The sequence below is a fragment of the Camelus ferus genome, chromosome 7 (assembly GCF_009834535.1).
Source record: "Camelus ferus isolate YT-003-E chromosome 7, BCGSAC_Cfer_1.0, whole genome shotgun sequence".
NCBI classification, from domain to species: Eukaryota; Metazoa; Chordata; class Mammalia; order Artiodactyla; family Camelidae; genus Camelus; species Camelus ferus.
Genome location: NC_045702.1, coordinates 60,615,352 through 60,642,141, shown reverse-complemented (window position 1 = coordinate 60,642,141; position 26,790 = coordinate 60,615,352). Strand labels below are relative to the sequence as shown.

At 34.3% G+C, this 26,790-nt stretch overlaps 1 protein-coding gene and 1 long non-coding RNA gene across 2 annotated transcripts in view; one reads left to right on the top strand and one right to left on the bottom strand.

The window, feature by feature from the left end:
- PPP1R9A (protein phosphatase 1 regulatory subunit 9A) overlaps positions 1 to 26,790 on the top strand; it is a 261,195-nt gene that overhangs the window by 44,551 nt on the left and 189,854 nt on the right.
- On the bottom strand, positions 12,342 to 25,813 carry LOC116664972. The gene is made up of 5 exons (XR_004321538.1): positions 25,804 to 25,813; positions 24,312 to 24,315; positions 19,622 to 19,632; positions 12,978 to 12,982; positions 12,342 to 12,638 (listed from the first exon to the last, which is right to left on the bottom strand). It is a non-coding gene; the product is annotated as an uncharacterized LOC116664972 (long non-coding RNA).

Sequence of the window (26,790 nt, the reverse complement as noted above, 5' to 3'; positions counted from 1 at the left end):
ATATTAACACAGGTCCCTTTGAATTTGCTTCTGTGAGTTTCAGTGTAGGTAGAAGACTTGCCATAGAGTAACAGGATAGTAAGTAACAGCTCTTAGAGAAATAAATTTCCTTTCCTGGATTTGCTTGCTCTTCATATATGCTTAAACAGTGAAGTAATTTACTTTTGAATACGTGTGAAGTCACAGCATTTAACATTCCAAATAGGAATTATTTAAATACAACAAAAATCTCTCTATTTAAGGTGCTTGGGAATCAAGCATTCAGATTTGTGGAACCTTTACATGGACAGCCAATTCTCAAAATATTAAAATACAATATATTTAATATCAAAACTCCTTTGAGTATTTTTAGGTAGTATTTTTTATGACTTAAACAGGGCATTTTAGGCATTTGAAATGCATTTTGGGTTTACCAGTTAAGCAGCACTTAACTTGTATTAGTGAAGCATAGAATGAAAGTTTATGAATGAGAATTTCCAAATTCTTATATGCCAGATGAATCAGTTTTCAGTTATAGTTGCCAATTTTAATAACAGCTTTATTGAGTGATAGGTAATTCACATATCATCAAATTGTTTTCAGTATATTTATAGTTAGTCAACCATCACCACAATCAATTTTAGAAATTTTCATCAGTTCTAAAGAGAACCTTTTATCAAGTTAGTCCCCATACCTGTCTCATCCCAACCCTAGGCAACTGCTAATCTACTTTTTATGTCTTGATTTTCCTGTTCTGCACATTGTATGTAAACAGAATCAGTAGTATTTGGTCTTTTTTGTCTGGCTGCTTTACGTAGCAAAATATTTTCAAGGTTCATCCATGTTGTAGTATGTATCAATACTTTATTCCTTTTTATGGCCAAATAATACTCATATAATGTATGGATATGGCATATTTATTTATCCATTCATTAATTGATGGACATTTTGGGTACTTTCCCCTTCTTGGCTATTAGTAACTATTCATATGCACATTTTTATAGGGACATTGGTTTTCATTTCTTTTGGATAGATACCTAGAAGTGTGTAATTGAAAATGTTAATTTTACATTGTTGAAAGTAAATAATGTTCTGTGTGAATGAGCTAACTTAAGGGAACATCTTTAAGTAGTGGAAATGGGTTTTCTAATTCTGACTCTGGTAGTTAAACTTTTAATACCTCTGATTTCTTACTTGACAAGTAAGAGTTGTATTGGAAGATCCATTTAAATTCAAACTCTGTGTGTGTGTTTTCTCATTCAGCAAGCATTTGTTAAGTATCTACTCTGGCATATTTGTGCAAGGACATGGAGATAATGAGTTTTCAGGGGAGCTTAGAGGCTAGTGGGAAGTTGGGGAGAGGGGCAATAAAAGGGCAGAAATCATAGTAACAATTAGAAGCCAGTGTTGTGCATGCCCAGAGGAGGATGCAGATCACTGAACCCTGCTGCTGGACCACTGAGGAGTAATAACTCACCCATTGTGGCTGTGCATGAGAGGAGGGGAAATCTCTTGGTGGAAATGATGCTTAAGTAACTCTCAGGAAGTCAGCCAAGTGGATGAATGAGTAAATGGCTTTTTTTTTTTTTTTAAACAAAAACTGTTTGGTAATTATTTCACACTTAAAATTTTAGGTGAATGAATTGTTAAACTTGACAAGGCAAGAAAAACTGCAACATTTCTTTGATTCCACTATTCATTGCCAGAGTTCATAGTTATTTTTCTCATTGCAAAAAAACACCTGCTGATTAAGCTTAAAATAACTCTTACCTCTCACTTGAACTCTTACTTGAACTGTTTTAGTTGCCTTCAAGAGTATTGGTGATCATCATGAGAGAATTCAACTTTTAAAATTTTTTTGGTTACTTTTGAGGCTCCTGGCTCCACCCACTCCTTCATTTCTCCCTCCCTCCCTCCCCCTGTTTTCTGTTTTCCTTCCTTTCTTCCTCTCTCTCTGTTTTTTTTTTTTATTGAGATATAGTTGACATATAACATTGTAAAAGTTTAAGATATACAACATGCTGATTTGATACATTTACATATTACAGTATGATTCCCACTGTGGTGTTAGCCAACATGTTCATGCCCTGTAATTATCGTTTCTTTTGTGGTGAGAACATTCAAGATCTAGTTTCTTAGCAACTTTGAGGAATATAATATGGTATTGTTAACTATAATCACAATGTTGTGCAATAGATCTCCAGATCTGTTTTAATTATTCATGTTCTAACTGGAAGTTTGTTCCCTTTGACAAATTTATTCCTAATTCTTTACCCCTCTGCCCCTAATAACCACCATCTACTCTCTATTTCCATGAGTTCGACTTGCTTAGGTTTCACTTATGAGTGATGGCACATATTATTTGTCTTTCTCTGTCTGACTTACCTCACTTAGCGTGATGTCGTCAGGGTCTATTTATGATGTCACAAATGGCAAGATTTTCTTCTTTCTCATGGGTGTATAATATTCTAGTGTGTGTGTGTGTGTGTGTGTGTGTGTGTGTGTATAAATTTATGTATACACACATATATATCTTTATCCATTCATCCATTGATGGATAGTTAGGTGGTTTCCATATGTTGGCTACTGTGAATAATTCTGCAACAATCATGAGAGTGTGAATATCTCTTTGATACTCTGTTTTCATTTCCTTTGGGTACATACCCAAACATAAAACTATTGGATTATATGGTAGTTTTATTTTTAAATTTTTGAGGAACCTCCATGTTTTCCATAGTGGCTGTACCAATTTACATTCCTACCAACACTGTGGGAGGGTTCTTTTTTCTCTACATCCTTACCAATGCTTATTATCTCTTGTCTTTTTGATGAAAGCCATTCTAACAGGTACGAAGTGATATCTCATTGTAGTATTGATGTGTATTTCCCTGATAATTAGTCATGTTGAGCATCTTTGTATGTACCTGCTGTACATTTGTATGTCTTCTTTGGAGAAATGTCTTAAGTCCTTTGACCATTTTTAAATTGGATTGCTTATTTTTTTTTGTTATTGAGTTGTATGAATTATTTATATATTTTGGATGTTAACCCTTATTAGATGTTTTGCAAATACTTTCTCCCATTCTGAAGGTTGCCTTTCCATTTTGTTGACTGTTTCTTTTGCTGTGCAGAAGCTTTCTAGTTTGATGTAGTACTGCTTGTTGAGTTTTGCTTTTGTTGTGAAAATTGAGTTTTCTATTCTTTTTGTAGCTAGCGGGTGAAGTGTATGTAACTGTATGTAATTCTGTTTGTGGTAATCTGTAGTAATTATGGTGGTGTTCCCAGAGGATTATTTGCAAGTAATTGTGGGTCACTGGAGAAAAAAAACAAGCAAAGAAAGGTGCACTGAGAGTTGTTCTAACCTATAGAAGCAATAATCTAGTTGAAGTATTAAAAAATACTCTTTAGTGTTATTAAAAGGAAAAATATAATGAACTTTGTTCATAAATTGAAATTTCCAGGGTTTTAAAATTAGTCAATATTTAAGAATTCTTTCTTCCCCTCCCCAGTTCTTCCCTGTCTTTTATAACCGTCATTTCCTTTGAAGCCTGCTGTAAAGTGTGCCTTAAAGGAAGCCTTCCATCATTAAAAGCTCTCTTTATCTTATTTTCTTGAATACTGATATGTAATTTATTACCTACTTTTTATTCTCTTAATGGATTGATTTGAAATAAAAATACAGAGATATTTCTGCCCTGGCCATGATGACTGAGGCACACACAGAAGGTGACCACAGGACGTGAATGACAACACTTAATTTGAATTGATAAATGCAGTTATCTTTTTTTTTGGTACATCTTTGGTTTTGTACTGGTACATATTATTACAGGGACTTGTTGTTTTAACTAGGCAGTTTGTCTTTTCTGAGTTTTAGTTCCAGATCTATACATGGGAAAGATTCATATTGAACTCAGCTTTCATGATTTATTATGTTGATGCAAGTGAAACAGAACAGAGAGAAGGGAAACGACCTTTCTTAGATGAAGCAAGGCATTCTTATGCTGTTAAGACTTTTTTTTTTTTTTGTTACAAATGTGACAGGCTGCTCATTCTCTGGTGGTGACCTCTACCTTGGCCCTGACTCAGCTGGTATGGTGGCTCTTTGTGCAAATATTTTCTCAACCTTCAATTTGTCACAAGTAGCTAAGCAGTATCCCATGAACAACAGATTTATGATTTTCCTAGCATTAGTGGAGTGGCTAGGATACTAACTTGTTCCAGCTGTGTTTCCTGGATTTGGTTTTTCCTCTCAGGAACCAGCCTTTTTGAGCAAGAAGAAAATGAATGGTCAGTTACATAGATTTGCAATAGATGTGTACTGGCCTGGCCCTGAGGAAGAGTAATCTGAGGACAGGTTGAGAGCACCTAGAACACTTCAGGCTTTTGATGATCTAAATGTTAAGTGTCACCAAGTTATGGGGCCAGGTAGCTACCATGATACAGACGGGGAGACTGAATCTTAGAGAAGGAGGCACTTACCAAAAAGTTGTTCCATTCTGAATTTAATACACACTTTCTGACTCTAAGTTCCATGCTCTTTTCATTCCACTGTAGTGTATAAAGACCAATGAAATGAGTAGAGTTTTAATGGTGAGAAAATAACTATTTCCTGGACAGAATAATTTTTTTAAAAACCCCTACAGAAGTAGAAATTACTTACTACATTTCCTGAATGTTCCAGTTCTTTAAAATAATGCTGAGGTTTTACTCCCTTCACTTTTTTGCCTTATGAGATTTTTATCCCTTTTCTTAAATGCTGTGAAAACAAGGAACCACCACAGAAAATAAAGTAAAAAATATATTCACTGCATCATAAAGATAATATATGTTTGTGTATTTTGGTTGTTGTTACTAAGGTATTTTCTACCTTAGATTATAAATTCCTACAGTTAAAAGGGCCAAAATGTTTAATTAATTGATGCTGAGTCTGGCACTGTGTACTGAAGGAAGTATATGGTTTTGGATTGAGAAGTGGGAGAATATCCTTCTAGAGAAGAACAGCTTGAATAAAATCAACTTCTGGGGACAACTGGCATTAATAGATTTAGTGTAGTTGATGATGCCTTGTGTTCTAGCACTGAGATTTGTACATAATTGAAGAGATAATAAAGACTAGTATTGGCTATTGTTGAGTAAGGGAGGGAGTTTTAAAAAGTGCTTTAGTAGGATTGTTGTTTAGGAGATAATAAAGCAAATGGAAAGCTAGAAGAATGTCTGAAAACAATTGAAATAACATGATTGTTAAGAGCCAAGAAGGGAGTTTGGAACTTAAGCTTTCCTTGGACGGACTGATACGTAGATAAGAGAGGAGTGGACAGTATAGATTTGGGAGAGTTGAGTTGTGTGTATGGTGGAGTATGTCAGACTAGGATGAATATAATCAAATTGAAGTATATTTTAATGAGGGTTTATAACTGGACTAGAGTGTTCATGGGGGACAAGAGAGACATAGCTTGGGATCAGATTATAGACTCTCCAAAATTGGGAGGATGAGTTTTAATTATGGTGTGTAAGTCAAGACAAGTTACAGAACAGGAAGAACAAAAATGGGTAGAAACTTCAATTTGAAGAATTGTTGACACCATTTAGGAAACTGTGGTTTTAGGATCTTGGACTCTGGTAGCAACAGGATTCGGTGGGCAGGCGGGGTGGGGGGTTGGATGTGATATTAGATGAATTGAATGAGTTTAGGATGAATCTAAGGTAGAGATTCTTAAGCTTCAATGTGCATTTGTGCATTAGAATCACCAGAGGAGCTTGTAAAGCCATTCTCAGATAACACCCTTTGAGGCTCTGATTTTGAAAGGATGAGGAAAGGGAAGACTGCATTTTAAAAGCACTCTAAGTAATTCTGATAGACGCAGTAAACAGAAATTTCCAGCCAGACATACTGGGATAATCACAGATTAAAACATGGAAATTAGGGGAGTAAAATCTCTGTTTGGTTTTGAACAAGCTGAGTGTGATTTTTCTATGCTCCGGTGAGTTTGATGGCAGGACATCCAAGAGGAAAGAGCTGTCCTGTAAAAATAGGTCTTTGCATTGGAGGAGTGCATCTGTGTGGCTGTGAGAGTGGATGGCATATCAGGAAGAAGGGTGTTGGACAAAGAGCAAGAACATGACCTTTTTCTGATTAATTTAGCTCAGAAACACTAGGCACTGATGCATCTCTTTCGTTAAGTCAGCTCAACACAGCTTTATTCTTATTTTTCTTCTAAAAGAACACTGAGATTTCTTGTTTTGTATTCTCAACTCTTGGGAAATGTACATAAATGTCTTTGGCAGAGTCAAGCTGGTCTTGATATAGCTCACAGTGTTTTCAGCCACTGTAGACAACTACAGTTTGAGCTATTCAGTTGAATCACATTAAATAATTCATAAGTAAATAAAGCACTGTTAATAATTATAACACTAATCTGTGACATTACGTCAATGACTTATTTGATTCTATGCCTCTTCTACTTCTTACCTATTGCAGTGCAGGCATTGGCATCATTATTATGTTACGAGAATCTGAGATAGCCCTGTTTGTAAGTGATTCTTAATTCATATTTTTCAGGATTTCCAGAAAGGTTTGCAGATAATTTTAGCTAGTGTTTTGAAATTCTCAAAAATTAATTGTAGTTTTTCTTAATTTGGGAATCAAATACTGTGTTGTACTGTTTAGAAGAGTCTAGGTATATAGACATTGCCCTGGTCTCCAAATCAGATAAGTAGTGGCATTGTACTTCAACCCTCAGACTGATATGAATCACTGTGATAAAGGAAGTTTAGTCTGACCCATTCATAGACGAAGGAAAGTAGCCTGGTAGCTTGAAGCCCTTCTTTTGGCTCTGCTATAGATTTTATAAAATGTTAATATGCAAGCTCATTCACCTCTGGACAAGCTGGACGTCATTGAAACTACACCATCTGAGTAGAAGAGGCCTAATGTAAAGTGACTTATTCTTAAACATATTCAGAAATGCCATGGGCCAGATTGAATCCCATGAAACCTAACCTCTATACAGATAGTTTCCAGCATATGAGTCAGTTGTGTTTCAAAAGTTTATGTGTAAGGCAGCTGTTTGGAACTCAGAACACATTTTTTCCCCTCTTACTGAAACAGTATAAAAATACTGGCTCTGTTCCCAGGCTAGCCTACAAATCTTTTTAACCCAAAATATACCCTAAGTTTTATCTGTACAGTTTCACTTTATTAAATTAATATTTTTGTTTCTGTGGGAAAATACATTCCAAATCAGTTGTAAAAAAATAGGTTATCTTTTCTTAGCTAGGTTAGGGTGTTTTCAGGTGTCACTGGTCAAGCTGGGAATCAGTCATCTATTAACTCGTACATTTGTAAGTGGCTACCCTCTCCCCATTATAAAAGTGCGTTTCTGGATTATTCATTCTCCAAGTGATTACTATTTCAGAAAGATGGCCTCAGTTTCTCACTCTTTACTTTCTTTCTCTTCTCTTCTCTCCACAAGTGTGGGCCAGAAATTAAGTACATGTTGCTAAATCTGGGGTTGCCTGTAACAACAGATTGGCTATAAAATGTCTAGTGCTAGGGTTAATCACTTTGTCTTAAATGAGGCTGGTGAGGGCTTATGATGTAAAGCTTATTTGGGAAATTATGTTACCTGGCAAGGGTGGTGACAGTTGGTGTTGTCTGGGGTAAAAAAACTAAAATATCTAGTACGTTATCAGTGACATAAAATTATATGAAATATTATTATAGCATTGCCTATTGTATCTTAATGCTCTGAAATTTGGTGAGCCAAGCATAATAAATTACCTCTATTATAATTAACATGTTCTTAATCCATATTTCATTTTGACTGGTCATGGTTGGTGAATATGTATTCATTAAATGAAAAGGGCTCTGTAAAAGAGTGATTAAGGCTGTTTTGAGTTCAACCTTAGGGAATGTTTTGCCTTGATGGGATTGCTATTGTTTTGAGTGGAATTTGGGATCTGGAACCTCTCATTCATTCATTTAATCATTCATTACACATGTATTAATTAAATGTCTATTATGTGTCAGACTGTAGTCTAAGTACTGGTGATACTGCGGTGACGAAATCAGACATGGTCCCTTCCCGTATATAGCTTACATTCCTGCTGGGAGTACAGAGAATAAATAGTAACTGCATAAGTAAATATGTACTGTGTCTCGATGTGTTGTGAGGGTAGATCCAAATGGGACTGGCTGTGATGTATGAGAGTTGGTGATATCAGTGAAGATTTTAGCCTAAGCAGCTGGAAGCATGTAATTGCCTTTCCTTATGATGAGGAAGACTGCAGGAGATGGGGCCTTGGAGCACTGGTGTGGGTCAAGAATATGGTTTTATGTATTAAATTTAAGGTACCTGTTAGGCATTTAAACTGAGATATTTAATATGCAATTAAGGGGAGAAGTCTGGGTTGAAGATGGAAATTTGGCAGTTGTTGCTCAAAAGTGAATGTAAAAAAGGAAGAGGTCCAAGCAAAGTATGAGCCCTGGAGCACTCCAGAATTGAGGGATTGAGGAGATAAGGAGTCAGCAAAGGAGACAAAGAAGAGCAGTCAGTGAACTTAAGGAAGAACCAAATGAATTGGTGGCAAATTAGAAAGTGTTTCAAGAACAAAAGGAATCATCAATTTGTTCAATGTTGGTTATAGTTCAAGTAATAATGAGAACTGACCATTGATTGAACAGCACTGAGGACATTGCTGACTTCCAACAAGTCATTTTCATGGGAGGTGGAAACAAAAGCCTAATGAGGTAGGTTCAGGAGAGAATTTAAAGGAGAGAAATGAAAGCCAGGTTCCAGTAGGCAGTGTGTAGGAGCTGAGGAAGGACAGGAGATGGGACCAAATCTGGGAATATAGGGAGTATTATGAAGATGAGAGACCAGGGACTGAATGGTGATTTGGGCTCCTTGGGTGTCTTGTGACTGACATGAAGTGGGATAAAGGATGTCATGCGTTTACCCTTAATAATCTTCAAGGTAGATTGTGATGCAAAAACAGTGAATGTGGAGGGATAGGAAGGGTGCCTGTCTGGCCAAGATCACCTAGGGCTCTAGGTTGCAGCCTTGATTTTGGCTAATAAAATATTTATAGAACGCTTTGCCAAGGAGTAATTTAAGAAAATAAGTTGCTGCAGTTTACCTGAGATTGAATTGTACTAAGAAGCCAAACTGTGGCTATCGAGTAAATACAGAGCTTATGTTTTTAATCAAGCTATTATTATAAAATAGACTAAATTTTGGTATGGCATGTAAATGACTATTGAAAGAATAAATGCTTGAAAAAATGAATGAATGTTACATCTTCTCTTTTCAGTAAATTTGTGAAGGCCTGATAAATAATTTTAGGTGTGAATGGTATCTTTCCTATACATTTACTTTTTTTCCTCAGAGGTTACTTAAAAATTCTCCGTCACCATGTCATTCCTCACTATTTTTTTCTGTCTTGGTCTTTTTCTTAATAGGGCTGCACTCACTTTCATTCAGCTAATTTTTGCTGAGTGCTTTTCTCTGAAATAAACAATAGTTGTATTTAGAATGAAATTGTGACCCAGTGTAAATATTCTGAATATTGTTTCAACTTTTCAATCTTTCTAGAAATTCTAGACTAATTCACTTTTTCAGTATCCATTTGATTTAGGTGTTCAGAGCAGTGCTTCTTTCTAAAACATCAGAATTTTAAATGACAATGTGAGTTGTTTAAATCAAGTTTATGGCGCTTTCTGGGAAAGTTCTGAAGGAAGAGTGATTCTTTTTCTCGCTTGAACAAACTCCTACCGTCTTGTAAGACAAATCTGTCGTATATATAATTCTAGATCATATTTTTAGTTTTTCAGTCATAAATTGCATTGATTTCAGTTTAATGATGGCCAGGTATGTTTCATATCTCCATCAGTGAGTCTTTGTAGTACAGTACAGCCATGAATCAGTGCTGTCTTATATGAATCTGGCTGGAGATCTCTCAATGGGATGTGTGACTGAGTATCACCCTTATATTTTTACGGAAGATAATAAGCACTAATGTTAAATGCTGTTTAGCAAATTGATGCAAGTGTTGACAGTAATTTTAGGTTACTTCTAGATAATGTGGACTTAAATTTTTTTATTTTGGAAAGCTGTTTTCAGTTGCCTTGCAGTTACTTGTAATCTGTTATTATCAAGGTCACCCCATGGAAGATCTCTGAATACTCACTGAACCGTGTATGATTATTACCTCTTAATTTTCCCCAGAGGAAATATCAAATTCTCTGGTGGCTTAGGTGAAAGAGGCTCATTCCTCAGTTTTTTTGAAGATAACTACGCAGCTGTCTTCTGTATCCTGTGGCTAGTTATCTAACAGAGTGGAAGCCAGTTCTAACTGGATGTTATACAGACATAGCTCTCAACTGTCTAATAAAAGGAAGAGAATAGTTGTATATAATTCATACTGGTTGACAGTGTACAAATCATTATCTTTTGGCTTTGGAATATCTTCTGATATTTACCTATGTTGATTGAAATAATTAGATCTGAAAATTAATACTTGGGAAGGACCACTGGTGTAATTGTCTAGTTCAGTGTTTTTCTAAAAAATTTGACCACAACTCAAAACTCATAGTAAGAATTCATTCTACACTCTAACCCAGTGCATAGTTCTGCACATTTGTGTGCACATATGTGTATTGCATGTATGTGTTAATAATTAGTTAATAATACATAGTATGTGAATATATGCTTCATGAAATAATACTTACCTTAAGATCATGCAGTACATTGGAATGTTTTCTATTTTAATTATTTTTTTAAAAAATACTGTACATAAACTAAATAGATTTCATAACCCATTACTGGCTCATGACTGGCTATTTGGATAATCTTGGTTTAGCTGATCTCCAATATGCACCATAACTATGGAATGTTTTACTGTAGTAGTGTACATAAAAATAACTTTTTTTTTTTTGGTTTTGGTTCTTAAGAGAAAGGTGATAAAAGTATTGAATATTTTCTTCAAACCCGCTGATCCTAAGAAAGTGATCTTCACCATCAGATAATTTAAGAAATGCTTATGACAGTCATTTATCCAATACAGCTAATCTTTATTGAGTGGTAACTGTTTGTCAGGCTCTGAACTAAACACTGTGTATTCTAAGGTGAAGAAAAGAGGCTATCTCTAGCTTTGAGGAACTTCCAGTGTGGTGGAAGAAATAATAAAGGAGCAAATATGTGTTTATAAATTGTTATGCAGCTGTGATAGAAAATAATGGAGGATGGTTGCTTTCACAGTTTTTAATCTCCTCAATGACATGTAGTTGAAAGAAGGAAAATGGAAACTAGAAGCTTAGGTTTTTGGGCTCAGATGTCAATTCATATTTCTCAAGTAGGAGCCTCTCCATATGCCCTCTTAGGCAGGAGGTATAATTTAAAAACTTACTAGAGATAGTTTTCTTTGGGGCATTTTTTTCACTTTGTATTAGAGATAATTTTCAGTCTCTAGTTTCTCTTTAGTATGTTCAAGTAAACTCCTCATCTTAGGTGGTTTACCATGGTTAACCAACATTTATAATGATACACATATGTATATATATGTGTGTGTGTGTATGTGTATTCTAATACAAACAATTTTCAGTTTTTAATTTGTTCACACTAATGTCCATATTTCCATAGCAGTCAAGATGAAAAATTGAGGTTGTTACAGATCATTGTAGCTATTATAGAGGGTTTCTCATGAGTATTTACCTGAACTCCTTTCTACTTCTATATATGAAATGGAATTGTAAAATTTTCAATTTTCTAATTTAATTTTAATAGATGATGGCATTACCATGTATGGATGTGTATGAGAAACCCTTGAGAAAAATGAGATATTAACGAAGATTTGGCAGACAGGAGGAGGGGTAGTGACAGCCCTTTTCACATTTTAAATGAAGAAGGACTGCACAGTTTTTTAAAGATTTGGGAAGTAGCTTGAGATCAGCAGGTATAAAATATAATGGGGCAAATTTTGATGGATAGGGAGGAAACTTTATAACTTGTTAAAAATTGAATAATATTGGATGTATTAGGTTCTTTCAAGGTTGCACCTTACTTTTACCACTACTGTTACTTTCTTTTTAGTTCCATTGCTCAAGTTCTAGAAGGATTTGGTCTGTTTTCTCTTCCTTCCCCAACGTTTTTACCCACCTGATTTTGTGCTTTTTTATAATAAAATAATTAAAATTATTGTCACAGATGGATTAAAATATTCAGAGATGAGATTCATGATTCTGACTTTTGGATAGGATGTATACTTTTAAAAAGATGGTGCTTCTAGTTTTAGATAATTTTGATTGTCTTTCTAGAAATTAAATTAGTTATATAAAATCTTTAATGTTCTAAAAGTAACTGCTACTTTCCAGCCACATGTAAGATGGCCCATTTGGTTTGAGCAGCCAGCAGCCTTTGGCTTGGAGCTGTTTTGTTGTTTGGGTGTCATTGAGCCACCCTTCTTTTAAGCATGAACTGTAATAATTGACATCATGAACAGTCTGGTTCCTCAAAATAAGAGGCAAGTGATGTTTAGGGAAAAAGTAAAATATTTGCAAATGGACAGAAATTGATAAAATATCAACCAAAAGACCATACCATGTGGCTGACAAAATAAGGAGTATTTATCTTTTAAAACTTTTTTGTCTCTTAAACTCATCTCTGACGGTGCCTCTGTTGTGTATGTTAATAATAATAAATAGTTCATTCTATTCAGCAGCATCTCAAACTTGGTTTAAAAAATGTAGATTCAATGAAACTATAAAAAATAAGTGAAGATTTGGAAATTAAATGCTATTAGGAAAACAGTATTTTTGGCTGTTGAAGAAGAAATATTCCTTTTGCATTAAGTATGACAGCAGGAGAAGAGCTATTTTCGCCAGTAAAATTGACATGTTCATATCCTTTGAGCCAGTAGGCCTACTTCTCATAGTGTATCCCACGAAATAATAAAAAGGAGAGACATGTTCTTTGTAGCATTATTTATACTAGTAAACATACATATCCTTACATATATATTGCCTTATGCTAAAGTATAAAATTTTAGGTATTTTTCCTGAATGCTGTAGTATGCAATCTTTTACTAAAAGGGGTATACATGGAATTATTATAGCAACGAGTCATGTAAAAATGTTTTACAGAATGAAATTTGTACCACTCATACCACTTATGTAAGAGTCACTTTTTAAATTCTCAAAAAGTGCCCTTACCTTTGGAAAACATGTTTAGGATAATTTTTTCCCCTTTTGACTTATTTGCTAACTTACTTTTTCTACCAATTGCTCCTTATCCTATTACATACATTTGTGTTGTTATTCAGATTTCTAGCTTTCTTCTTGTAAAATATTGTCATTTGAAGTGCAAGCTCTCTTGTATTCTAAATTATTTGATATCATAGTTTAAAAGTGAGAAAACATCCTTCTGTGTATAAGTTTTGGTTTGTAGGATTTAAAAAATAGGTAGCACAATGAATACTTGCTATTAGGTCAGAGGTTCATTACCCTGGACATTTGTGGGCAAGAAGCCTAGGAATTTGTAATCTGTGTTTCCAGATGGGGAACTCTTTCCTTCTGATATTTGGTCTTCTTTACAACTAAAATACCAGAAAATTTTGTTAGAAGCAGATGTTGGGAATATGTAGACATAACCCAAATGTGTATATTGCAACTCTGGAGGAACTAACTCAGTTAAAACAAACAAACAAACAAAGTACATTAAAGCTGCTTTATAATTTAATAGTAGAACTTTCATATCTCTTCATACTCTAGTATTTATTTTAGACATTTGTAATTTGACTACTTAAGAAGAGACCTACCCAGTTTTTTAAAATTTGCTGGATAAAAGACCAGCTCACCAGTTTTATGTTAGTTTTTTTTTTTTCTTAATGTTTCCAAACGGTAACACTGTGTATTTAAATAATTAGTGAATTGGAGAGATGAGCCAGTTTCCAGCAGATCTGATTAGATTAGAAAGCCAGGCTAAATAATTGCTATTGAATATAAAAACATCTGAATTATGTAGATAATTATTTCTGTTACTTTTTCTTAACATTTGTTGAAAACAGTGGAAAAGTAGAATAAGAAACTTCTACTACAATACTTTATCAAAAGTGAGGAGAAGAAGGGAGAGATGAACAGGCAGAACACAGAATTTTTAGGGCAATGAAAATACTATGTATGCTATTATATGGATATATGTGATTATACATTTGTCTAGATACCTAGAATGTACACCAAGAGTAAACCTTCAGGTAAACTGTGGACTTTGATTATTATGTGTCAGTGTAGGTTCATTCTTGGTAAAACGTACCGTTCTGGTGAACAATGTTGATGATGGGAGAGTCTATGTATTTATGGGGGCTGGTGGTATCTGGGAAATCTTTGTACCTTCCTCTCAATGCTGTTGTAAACGTAAAACTGCTCTTTAAAACTAAAGTTTTTAAAAATGAAAATGAGGAATTGAGTCAAAATATATGTTGAGAGGAAGCTGTTCTTTAGGTGTGAACTACAGTATAGAATAGCTGTAACTCAAATCCATGTACTTTTCCTTAACCCTAACATCTAGGAGTGATTGACACACTGCCTTCCCACCTCCACCCCTTAGATGGTGGTGCTGGTGGTATATTAGCCTGTCTTTCTTACATTGCATGACTCCTGATTTAGACAGATTTTTTCAGTGCTTAGCTGTTCAGTACTTTTAAATAAGCATTATATCTTTTAGGTTATTTACTTCTTTATAAAACTAAATATGGCGATCCCTTTGACTTTACAAGGGAAAACAAAGTAAATGTAATTAACTCCTAAACAATGATGACCTCAATTTTAAGGAGTTTTTTAGCTAGGAGTTTTCAAATTTTAAATTGCATTGGAATAACTCGGAAGGCTTGTTAGACAAGATTGCTTACCCTTATCCCCAGATTTTTTAGGGCTGAAAGTGGCTTTAAAATGTGCATGTCTGACAAGTTTTCAGGTGATGCTGCTGCTGCTGGTATGAGCACCACTCTGAAAAATCCCACTGCTTTCACATGTGTACTATCTAACTCACTCTTAAGGTTTCAAAGAAAGGTAAAATCATCACTCTCAGGTAGGTAAACAAGGAGTTTTACAAATTTTGAACACATGATGAATCATTATTTAAATCCTTATTAACAAGGGACCCAGGCAGATGTTATAACTGATTCAAAGGAGAGTCTAAGAAATAAACATTTGCATGGTGTAGGGAATATTGAAATGAACTTATGTATATATGGTCAGGAAATTGGCCTTTTTCATTTCAGGGACCCACTGAACCTCCACTGGACAGATTGTTTATAGCCAAGAATAATTTGCATTGCTCTTAGTTATCTTTGACCGTCAGTTACCTACAACTTACTTTGGTAAAATAGCTCAACAATAACAGAAGACTAGAATCAGGTAACAAGGAAGGGTGTGTACTACAAAGTTCATATTTTTCCATTGGAGCACACTGTAACTTTTTTTCTCATTCCCATTTTCCTTACAGTGATTTACTGTAGAACTTGCTCTTAAGGTAGTTACCTCCTTTTTAACAAAGCGTCCATGTGATTTTGATGCACTCTAAAGTTTGAGAACTATTTTTTAATGTAACAAGGTAAAAAGCTGGTATGTCTATAACAAATACTTACTAAATCATACGTTTTATCCTCTCATACACATTATTTTGTATGTAGCCAGTTTATTATTTGGAAAATCTAGGTCAGATCACTCCCATTAGTTGAAAATTTTAACCTATTTATTGACTGTAAAGGAATTTAGCATGCATTTAGGTAATAAAGTAGTTGTGAGGTTTTTTGAACATAATTAGAAGAAGGCTGTTTTGATTCATTTTAAAATATGCTTTATAAAGCATTTGATTAATCAAAATATTAAAAATTTTAGATAAGATCTTTTTAGAGTATATCTTTTATATATATATTTATTGAAGTATAGTCAGTTTACAATGTTGTGTCAATTTGTGGTGTACAGCATACTGCTTCAGTCATACATGAACATACATTCATTTTCATATTCTTTTTCACCATAAGTTACTACAAGATATTGAATATAGTTCCCTGTGCTATGCAGTATGAATTTGTTTATCTATTTTATATATATTAATTAGTATCTGCAAATTTTGAACTCCCAATTTATGCCTTCCCTCCCCCTTCTCCTCCTGGTAACTATGTTTGTTTTCTGTATCTGTGAGTCTGTTTCTGTTTTGTAAATAAGTTCATTTATCTTTTTTTTTAGATTCCACATATGAGTGATATCGTATTTTTTTTTCTCTTTCTGGCTTACTTCACTTAGAATGACAGTCTCCAGGTCCATCCATATTGCTGCAAATGGCATAATTTTATTATTTTTTATGGCTGATAGTATTCCATTGTATAAACATACCACAACTTCTTTATCCAATCATGTGTTAATAGACATTTAGGTTGTTTCCATGTTTTCGCTATTGTAAATAGTGCTGCTATGAACATTGAGGGGCATGTACTTTTTGAATTACGATTCCCTCTGCATATATCCCCAGGAGTGGGATTGCTGGATTATATAGTAAGTCTATTTTTAGTCTTTTGAGGAATCTCCATACTGTTTTACATAACAGCTGCATCAAACTACATTCCCACCAACAGTGTAGGAGGGTTCCCTTTTCTCCACAACATCTCCAGTGTTTATTGCTTGTGGACTTTTGAATGATAGCCATTCTGACTGGTCTGAGGTGATACCTCATTGTAGTTTTGATTTGCATTTCTCGGATAATTAGGGATATTAAGCATTTTTCATCTGCTATTGGCCATTTTTGTATGTCTTCATTGGAGAATTGCTTGTTTAGGTCTTCTGCCCATTTTTGGATTGGGTTGTTTGTTTTTTTCTTATTAAGTTGTATGAGCTGTTTATATATGCTGGAAATCAAGCCCTTGTCAGTCTCATCATTTGCAAATATTTTCTCCCATTCTGTAGGTTGTCTTTTTGTTTTGCTTATGGTTCCCTTTGCTGTATAAAAGCTTATAAGTTTAATTAGGTCTCATTCATTTATTTTTGCTTTTATTTCTATTGACTGGGTAGACTTCCCTAGGAGAACATTGCTGAGATTTATGTCAGATAATGTTTTGCCTATGTTTTTTTCTGAGAGGTTTATAGTGTCTTGTCTTAAGTCTTTAAGCCATTTTGAATTTATTTTTGTGTATTGGTGTGAGGGAGTATGCTAAATTCATTGATTTATATGCAGCTGTCCCGTTTTCCAAACATCATTTGCTAAAGAGACTGTCTTTATTCCATTGTATGTTCTTGCCTCCTTTGTCAAAAATTAATTGACCAGAAGTTGAGTTTATTTCTGGGCTCTCTATTCTGTTCCATTAGGAATAAATCTGACCAAGAAAGTGAAAGACATATAGGCAGAGAACTATAAGACGTTGACTAAGGAAATTAAAGATGACTTAAAGAAATGGGAAGATATCCCATGTTCTTGGACTGAAAGAATTAATATTGTTAAAATAGCCATACTACTTGAAGCAATCTACGGATTTAATGTGATCCCTATCCAATTACCCAGGACATTTTTCATAGAACTAAAACATATAATACTAAAATTTATATGGAATCACAAAAGATCCAGAATTGCCAAAGCAGTACTGAAGAAAAAGAATGAAGCTGAAGAAATAACGCTCCCAGACTTCAGACAATACTATAGAGCTACAGTAATCAAAACAGCATGATATTGGTACAAAAACAGACATTTTAAGGTATATCTTAAGTCAATCTTTTTACATATAATAAAATGTGTCTCATAATTCTAAAAGGATCCAGTTATTTTAAGAGGCCAAGCAGTATAATATAAAGAACAATAATTTTAAAACATCAAGCATGGTTTGTTTCTCTTTTGTAACTAATAAGTTATAGAATTTGTAATTCACAATGGTGATGTGAACATAAAGATAAATGCATCATGGCTGTTGTGATGACAAGACCTTGCTTCTGGACCTCTGTTTTCTCAAGTACAAAATTGGGAGGATAGAGCCAAATGAGATCCAAGCTCTTCTTAAACTCGTAACAACATATGATACTTTGCATATTGCACAGTGAAAGTCTTTACGTTAAATATGTACTAAATTGTAGTTATTCACCATTTCTCTTTCTCACCTCCCCCTTTGCTTTTCAGAGCCTGGTTGGTTATATAGTTTCTTCTTTTAAAATAGCTTTATTGAAATATAGTTGACATCCAATTAACTGCACCTGTTTAAAGCATGCTTTTTGGTAAGTCTGGACATAATGTATACACTTAAGAGATAATCACAGCAGTGAAGATAATGAACATATCATCACATCCAAAAGTTTCTGAGTCCCTCTGTAATCTTACCCCATCCACTCCAGACAACTCCTGAGACTCTTTTTGCCATTATAGACTAGTTTGCATTTTCTAGAATTTTATATACATGGAATAATTGAGTGTATACCTTTTTTTGTGCGGTCTGGCCTTTTGTTCAGCATAACTATTCATGTTGTGCTCATATCAATTCTTCATTCCCTTTTATTGCTGAGTGGGATGCTATGTTACGTTGTATCATAATTTGTTATCCACTTACCTGATGCTGGGCATAGGGGTTGTTTACAGCTTTAGATAATACAGATAGGGTTGCTGTGAAATGTATGTGTGCAAGTTTTGTATAAACATGCACTTTTCTTTTGGATAAACACCTAGGATTGAGTTGATCACATACTAGGTATATAACTTTTTAAGACATTGGCAAACTGTTTTCCAAAGTGGTTGTACCACTTTACATTGCCACTAACAGTGTGTGAAGGTTCTAGTTCCTTTACTTCTGCACCAACAGTTGATGTGCTGTCTTTTTAATTTTAGTCGTTCTAACAGTTGTGTAGGATAACATCATTGTGGTTTTAATTTGAATTTCCCTAATTAATAATATCAAGCATCTTTTAATGTGATTTATTTTGCCATTCACATCTTATTTTGTGATGTTTGATAAAATATTTTCCCAGTTTTTAAAATTAAGTTGTTTTCTTGTTGAGTTTTTAGGTTTTTTTAAAAATATGTTGTAGATACAAACCCTTTATTAAACACATGCTTTTGCAAATACTTTCTCTCCGTCTGTGGCTTTTCCTTTTATTTTCTTAACAGTGTCTTTTGGATAGAAGAAACTTTTAAATTTTGAAGTCCAGTCTAACAGGTTTTTCTTTTATGAATCATCTTTTGGTATCATATCTAAGAATTCTTTGGTTAACCCAGGGTCACAAAAATATTCCCCTATGTTTTCTTCTAGATTTTTGTAGTTTTTGGTTTTAATCTTAAGTGTACCCATTTTGAATTAATTTTATATATGTTTTGAGATATGGATCAATGTTTTGTTTTAATATGCATATCTAGTGGTTCCTTTCAACCTTTTGTTGAAAAGACTACTCTTTTTCTACTGAATTGCTTTTGTTAAAAAAATCAGTTGTCCATATACATTTGAGTCTATTTCTGGGCACTGCTAATACCACATTGTGTTGACCACTGTAGCTTTATAATAAGTCTTAAAAATCAGAAAGGAGTTAGCCTTCCAATTATGTTCTTTTCCAAAGATATTTGGGTTTTCTAGGTACTTTGCATTTCCATATGAATTTTAGAATTAGCCTGTCAGTTTCTACGAAAGAGCCTCCTGGTATTTTGATTTGAATCTATACGTCATTTGAGGGAGAACTGACATCTGAACAATGTTGAGGTACAGCTCTCCACTTAAATAGGTCTTCTTTAACTGCTCTGAGCAATGTTTTGTAGTTTTCAGTGTATATTCTTGCACATCTTTTGCCAGATTTGTCCCTAAATATTTCATATTTCTACTTAACTTTTTGACCATTTGGTACAGTTATAATGATGGTTCCATGTCCTTATATACCATTTCTAAAATTTGTGTCAGTTCTAGATTGATGTCAATTGTTTTATTTTTCCCAGCATTGTGGTTCAGATTTTGCTGATTCTTTGAATTTTTTAGAGTCTTTGATTGGATGCCAGACATTGTTGGATACTAGACATTTTTATATTCCTATTAATATTTTTGAGCTTTTTTCTTAGGATGCGGTTAAGTTACTTGGAAACATTTTGATTCTTATGGATCTTGCTGTTAAGTATTTGTTAGACAGGACAAGAGCAGCATTTAGACCATGGCTCATTATTCTTCACTAGTGAGGCAAAGCCCTTCTGAGTACTCTTCACAATACCCCGTAAATTATGTTGTTTTCCAGTCCAGGCTGAAACAACTGGTTATATGTTTGGGGAAAAAAATGTACCTTGACCTCTAGCTCATGATGTATATATAAACATTAATTTGTGATGGATCACAGGAGATTATAGGAGAATATTTTCATGGTGAAGATAGGAAATTATTTATTATATAGGCCATAGAAAGCACTAAACCTAAAAGAACAATTGATAAATTGGACTTGACAAAAATTATAATCGTCTCATCAAAAGGCACTGTTAAAAAATGAGTAGGAATACTAGGAGCAAATATTTGCCATATGTTTACCTGATAAGTCTTCAATGTAGACTAAAGTACTCCTACAACTGCTTTAAGATTTTCTCTTTATCACTGATTTTCAGTAGTGTGATGTTGATGTACTCTGATGTGGTTTTCATTGTGTATATCCTACTTGAGCTTCTTCTATCTGTGAGTTTATAATTTTTATAAACATCTGTAAAATTATTGGCCATTATCTTCTCAAATGTTTTTTCTGATCTTTTCTTCTTTCCTTCTTGATTCTAATTACACGTGTCGAGACTGTTTAATATTGTCCCACAGGTTACTTAGACTCTAATCTTTTCTAATCTTTTCACTTCAGATAGTATGTTTTTCATCTCCGTAAGTTCCATTTTTATGCCTTCCATTTTCCTCTTACTATATTTTGTTTTAAACACTTGAACTTATTCATATAAACTGTTTTAAAGTTTCCTTGTTTGCTCAGTTTATTGTTTTTTGCATTTTGGAGTCTGTTCTGTTCTCTCTTTTTTCCCACCTGTTTATGGATCACATTTTTATCTTTTTACTCACACCTGGAATTTTTTGATTGGGTGTCAGATATTATGACTATTATGCTGTTAAGTGTTTGAATTTTATTGTGTTTCTTTACATTTTTTGGAATTTCAGGTGATGGCTAAGTTTCTGTGCATTAGTTTGGTTTTTTGAGGCTTTTTTCAAAGCTTTGTAGGGTGGGTCTAGCAACACTACACATTTATTAGGCTGTTAGCCCTTCTACTAAGTTGTGACCCTTCTTGGGTATCTATTCAATGTCTGGGGTGTTGAATGTCTTTCAGCGTATGTCCATCAGATCTCAGTCTCCCAACACCATGAGAACACTGGGAGTTATTTAGCTTACAGCTCTCAGATGGTTTGCTGAACCTTGTGAAATTTTCTCTTTACATATAGGTAGCTTAATAGTCAGTCATGGGCTCAAGGGACTTCTGTGCAGATTTCTGGAGCTTTTTCTCTGCCAACCTCTCAACTCCAGTATTCTGCCCTACAAATTCTAGCCTCTTTAGTCTCCCCAAATCTTTTTTCTGTCTCCTCAGCTCAGTAAGACTTTCATGATCTCCTTTCAGGAGCTTCCCCTCCCTGCAGTCTGTTGTGGAAAGAAGAGTTTCACTGGAAGAAGAGTTTCACTCGTTTTTCTGTTTTTCTTTATTCACGGATCATAAGTCTTGGTCTGCCTATTGTCTGTCTCAATGTCTGAAAAAATATCTTTTCCCAGTTTTCTGGTTGTTTATGGTGAGAGGACATGATCAATTGTACTTATTCCATTATGGCAGTAGAACAGTTTCTGTTTTCAATAGAAGTATTTATTGCAATCATGATTTTAAGTAACTGTGATTTGAGGTTATTTATTTTTGTTGTTTTCTAAGTAATTCTTTTCAGCAGCAGGGCCCTTCTCCCTTTTTTCCAAATGAAATTCTACACAGGACTCTAATACAGAAAATAGTTAAAACTTCATCTGCTCTCATTTAAGTGAGGTTGGAGCTGGCTTGGTTTCCACCTAACTCTGAAGCAATCTGGTACTCCTGAAAATAAAATTTGAAGACCAGTGAACTATTTACCCCTCTCATTTTACATATGAGGAAACTAACTTCTAGCAGGGTCAAATGTTTTGTCCGAAAGTAATGAATCTTAAACTATCTTTCTCATATGGGCTTTTCTGGCACTTGAAATAAGATCTTGTATCCAAACTCAGTGTCTTATTCTCCTTAGGTCAGCTTGATTGGGGGAAAAATAAGGAAAGAAAAAAGTTGCTTTTGATTTTGAGCTGTTTCAGCACGAGATTCTTAGAGAACTCCAGTTCCTATTAACCTTTGTGTAGTGCATTGAGCTCACATGGACTGTATTGTGACTTCTAGCTGTTTAAACAGTCTTAGAATAGTTTATTTTAAAAACCAGTCCAGCACTTTAGTTTATTCTGCTTTCTCAGTACTTCTGTATGATAGATTTCTGCTTTCATTTTATAGGAACTTTGTATGAAGATGGTTACATACCCTTGTTTTATGTGTCCCTCCTCTTCACTTATTGTGGTTATGTTATTTAATCTCCTGGAAACTGCTTGGACTATATTCTAAAGAATGCTGTACTTTGAACTCTAAATAGTACATCATTGGTTATGACCTTGAGTTGTTGGGGAAGTTTTCATATTAAAGGAAGCAGAGTGTCAGCAGCTTGCACTGTATTTCTTGGCAAAAATCTGCTTTGTGTGCACCTGGGTCTGTCTGCGATCAGAATCTAAGAGCTTACACTTGAATTATTCCATCCTGAAAGCCATCCCGTGTTTATTCACTGCTTTATTAGTGTATAATGTAGAAATGGGACAATCACCATAGATGCTTGAGAGGTAGACAGGCAGGATACATGTAGCATTAGTGTACTCTTTCAGTCTACTGGTTTTAGCTAGAGTTTAATATTGAAGTATAGTGTTGCTGCTCTTTTGTTTTGTTTTTTTTCTTCTTACTGAAAAAGGAAACCAAAAGAAAACAACAAATAATTTAGTTATGCATTATGTCCATGTTGTATAGCTTTAGAGTTAGATTTCCTTTGAGACATGTCTATAGTGACTATTAGAGGCCCAGTGAATATTTGTCCAATGAACAAATGAACTAAACTCAATAAAACCAGTAAATATCCTGAGAAATTGTTGATGATGGGACTCTTTGAGCTGCATCTTTATAGAACAGGAAGAATGTGATAACTGTTTGGTAAAACCAGTCAAGTTACCTTATTTTTATGTTAAGGCTAGTCATGCCATAGTGGTATAGCTCTTCGGTGAGTAATGCAGGAGAATTTCCTCTTACTCATCTTTGTGCCCTCAGTACCCATCACTGTGTTTTTCACAGGATAGGTGTTCAGGAAATGTTTGTGGAATGAGACAGTAAGTCTGCTCTATCACATTTCATTGCACTCTTGGACAGGCCCAGCAGATCTTGAGAAAGCACTTTTTTCATGACTGTAATAATCTCATGTGGATTTTTGCATATACACTGCACATACACATACGTTTACTCTATTTATGGTATCTAGTGTAGCCATTTCCTTTCTATCATTGATTAGAAATTTTAATTTTTAAAAAATCTTAAGATTTCAGTGTAGTATTTGATGCTTTTTCGTGTACTCTTCTTACAGCCTAAATAACTTGAATTGATTTGACTTTTTTTTCCTTTTCCCTGGTGAAAACTTACACCTATTAGAGATAACATTTGTAGCTTTTTGACTGATTAATAACATTTATAGGAGAGCAATTTAGGAAAGGTTTTCATGCATGTTATCTTGTTCGCTCCCTCAACTTCATTGTAAGATAGGTAGGCAGGTAAAATAAGTGATGCAGCTAGATTAGTTGACTGTGTCAAAGTTACAAAGCTAGTTAAGTTACAGAGTTAGGACTCTGAGGCCAGTATTCTTTTTGCTGATTCTAAACTGTCTCTTGATATTATTTATTAAGAAGTGACACAGTCTATTTGCTTTAATTAACTATTATTAGAATTGACTTGCAATTTTGATTAAAGAAAAGGAGTAATAAGGAAGTGACACTGTACTCAGTAGAGATAATGTAATTTCAGAGGTTGATTTTGAGATATATATATATATATATATATATATATTTTTTTTTTTTTTTTTTTTTTTTTTAAGTCTTATCATAATTCTTTTTTCTAGGGCCCTCTGTCTTAACATCCTCAATTCAGTAATTTGTTTCTGATATAAACAGATGGTGAGAAAACAGTGATTCCCAGATCTGTAATTACTGCTGTGATAATTTGATGTTTTACAGATAAGAATTTTGACTGGTGGGAGGCTAGTCTGGAATTCACGTGTCTCACGAGGCCCATATTGTTTAGATTTGGAGGTGTACTTGCACTTGAATTCAGGAAGACTGCTGTAAATAAGGATTTGGCCTGCATTATAATTAAAATTTGAATCTTTATGTAGCTATTCCTTTGAACTATTAAAAGAAAAAACTTTACCTTATTTTAGAGATAGGAAATTTGAAGTTTTTCAAAATGGTCTTTTCCTCTCTCATACTGAATAACCATCACAGTGATAAACACTCATTTGTATATAAAGATAAAAAAGTTTAAAGTCAAAAGGTGTTAAATCTTCCAGTGAATACGAACTTTTGTGTCATAATACAGTGAAAAGAAGTAAGTTCTGAGATTCTTAACATATCTAATTGCCATGTGACTCCCACAGTGAGCTCTTTTATGAGGAGAATAAAATGATATCTTGAAGGATTTTTACAGCCTTTTAAATCAGTTGAAACACAAATTTTATTTTGATTTGTTAGCCTTATTTATAATTAATGATCTTTCATTTTCCATATTCCTTATCTTTTTGATTAGTGTTATTTGTTCATCATTTCAAAAGAAGTTAATTCTTACTGCTTCTGAAAGCTAAAGTCTACATCAGAAGTTTTCTGACTGTATTAACGACAGAGAAATTCATTAAAATCTGGTATTAAGCTTTCCCTCTCCAGAGGTGTATTTGAAAAACAAACAAACAAAGGAATACTTTAGTATTCTAAGTGGCATTATTTAACTTATGTCTACTCTAAAAGTTAATCTTTGACAAAGTTATTTGAAATGTTTTAATGTTTGTGTGAACATCACAAGCCATTCTTTTTAGAAAAGAGAACATTATAATAAGTGCCCTCTTTGCGGTGATTGTAAGTGGCTTCACCTATGGTAAATGCGGAAAGTGCTCTGTTCTGGGGGAAATCCTTGGAGTGAAAGTTGCCTTTCATACTGAAACCACTGGAGAATGGATAAAGGGAGGCTTCAGAGTGTTCAGAAATATGTGGTTAAAAGATAGTATTTTAAGTATATGAATATTACTACAAAAGTTATAATATTACAGAATAGGATTTCTTTATGCATTGTAAGTCTAATATGTTGATGTGAATAATATTCCACTAAAGAAGACTTTCAAAGCAGAAGTCAGGATTTATGAGCATTCCATGTCCTATTTATGAGTCTGTCCATGTCCTGCTGGTTCTAGGAAGGAAAGAAAGGAAGGAAGAGTTGAGAGGTAGTTGGAGTGGATGTCTAGGTAAGGCACATTGAAGATGGGAGTAAGCTTAGCCTTAGGCGACCTGAGAAAGGTGCTAGGTGCCTGCAAAGGAAAGTCTAGTTACCAGGGGATATCTGTTAGAAAAATCCAGGGATCTTCACTGCAAGAACACTCAGGTGAAGGCTAAGCTGAAGGATGTATCTGTGGCCTTGAAATTCAAAGTTAGAGAAAATACACAGAGGTGATAACTATTACATGACCAAAGACCAGAGGTAGAATGATTTAAGAGGAAAGAACAGTGAAAGAGGAAACATCCTCTCCTAGGTAAAACAGAACAGAAACAGGGAGAAATCATGGTATGTTTTCAGCCTGAGATTGGCTAATTAAATGGCATTTCGGGTGTTGAACTTACCTGTATATAGTTGTTGCTCTTCTGGTGTCCTTACACTGTAATCAAAGTGTTCATCTGAGTATACTCTTTATTTACATTCCATCAGTGATAGCTGTAATACTATGTCTAGAAAAGAGAGAGCCAGCCTCATAATTCCTTGAATAGCCACGCTGCAGCAGTATTAGTGGGTGTTCCATGAGAACCTGATCATGGGGCTTTCTGATTAGAGGACTGCCAGTCATTGTAGCTTATAAAAAAGCCCCATCAGACACATGTAAAGGAAGTGTATTTAAAAAGTGTACAAGAATAACTCTGCAGAAAATTGCCTTTAAAAAATATTCAATTATTATTTACCTTTTCTCCTTAGGATTCATTAGTAATTATATTAGTGAGGTGTTATTCTTAGTGACTAAAGGTAACAGTTGTTTTCTGTGCACACTTGTCTCTAAAATGAACAAGTAATATACTTTCCTTGTTCCGTTAGTTGTTACAGAACATGGTTACTCCACTATTATCCTGTACTTTGGGGAAAAAAATTCTTCTTTACTGATCCCAAGTGAAATCATTTAGAAATTAAAATCTGCCATGTGAATGTCAAAACATATTTTTAAAGGGCATATTTCTTCAATCTGAAAACTCTCTGATTAGGAAACAAAAATATAACATTTGTTTGGTCCCTCAGTACTCGAACACAAAGTTTCTCTTTTGATGAGAACCCTGGTTTTAATCTTCCGTATAAAGTAGGGAGAGGCAACTCTCAGTCCCAAACATAGGTCAAATTATCTCCTGGTGTTTTTCATCTGTAACGTTGGCTCTTGACCTTGGCTGCTCTTTAGAATCACTTGGGGAGCTTTTTAAAATTGCCAGTGTAATCTCACCCCCAGAGATTCTGA